This window comes from Gekko japonicus, unplaced genomic scaffold, assembly GCF_001447785.1.
Source record: "Gekko japonicus isolate JY-2015 unplaced genomic scaffold, Gekko_japonicus_V1.1 scaffold236, whole genome shotgun sequence".
Taxonomy (NCBI): Eukaryota; Metazoa; Chordata; class Lepidosauria; order Squamata; family Gekkonidae; genus Gekko; species Gekko japonicus.
In genome coordinates, this window is record NW_015171508.1 from 790,656 (window position 1) to 791,683 (window position 1,028).

Sequence of the window (1,028 nt, forward strand, 5' to 3'; positions counted from 1 at the left end):
CGCTCTGATTAGAATTGCACTGCAAGTGGCTGAAAGAGTGGACAATGTTGGGATGCTGACGAGTGCATGTTTCATTAGGCCTCAGTGGATGCCATTGACTTCAGAAAGGAAGCGGGCACAAGTCATTCCAATTTGATTTTGTTCAGAAGTGAGTACTTTTCTTCCTGAGTCATGTCTTTTAATCCAGGGGCCTCCAGCATGTCCCCCCGTGGGCACCTGTGGTGCCTGCCTGCCAACACCTTTCCTGGTGCCCACCAAGCGTTTTCAGAAACTGGGTGGGGCCACATGGGGCTCCTGCCACAGAGAGCTTCAAGTTCTGATTGGTCCTTGAAGATCTGATTGGCTGTGCAGATTGCAATAACATTGTTGCAGTGGGGGTTGGGGACGCATGCTTTAATGCAAAGGCCATGGACGGAAACTTGTATTGAAACACATGTGAGGTTTAGAAGGAGGGGGAGGAGGAGAAGATTGGATTTATGCCCTGCCCTTCACTACCCGAAGGAGTCTTAAAGCGGCCTACAATCTCCTTTCCTGTCCCCTCCCCACAACAGGCATCCTGTAAGGTAGGTGGGGCCGAGAGAGCTCTTTTGGGAACTGCCTCTGTGAGAACAGCTCTGAGAGAACTTGTGACTGACCCAAGGTCACACCAGCAGCTGCATGTGGAGGAGTGGGGAATCAAACTCGGATCTCCCAGATTAGAGTCCACACTCCTAACCACAACACCAAACTGGCTCTCTTGCACATTGATTCCCATTCATTTCAATTAAGGAAACCAGTCGTCATAGTCTTCCATGTAAAAGGAATATAGAATCCATTCCAGACAATAAATAAAATAAATCTTCATGCATCATTTGGAGAATAAAGAAAACAATTCCCAAGTTGGGGTTACTATCTTCTGAGAGTCAAAGAGCACAATCAAGATTCTCAGGCTGCACAATCTTTATTGGAGTTTACAGGCAGAGAGAAAGCTAGGCGATACCCCAAACATGTCCGATTTCCATGGGCCAGTAGGGATATCACAAACTTCA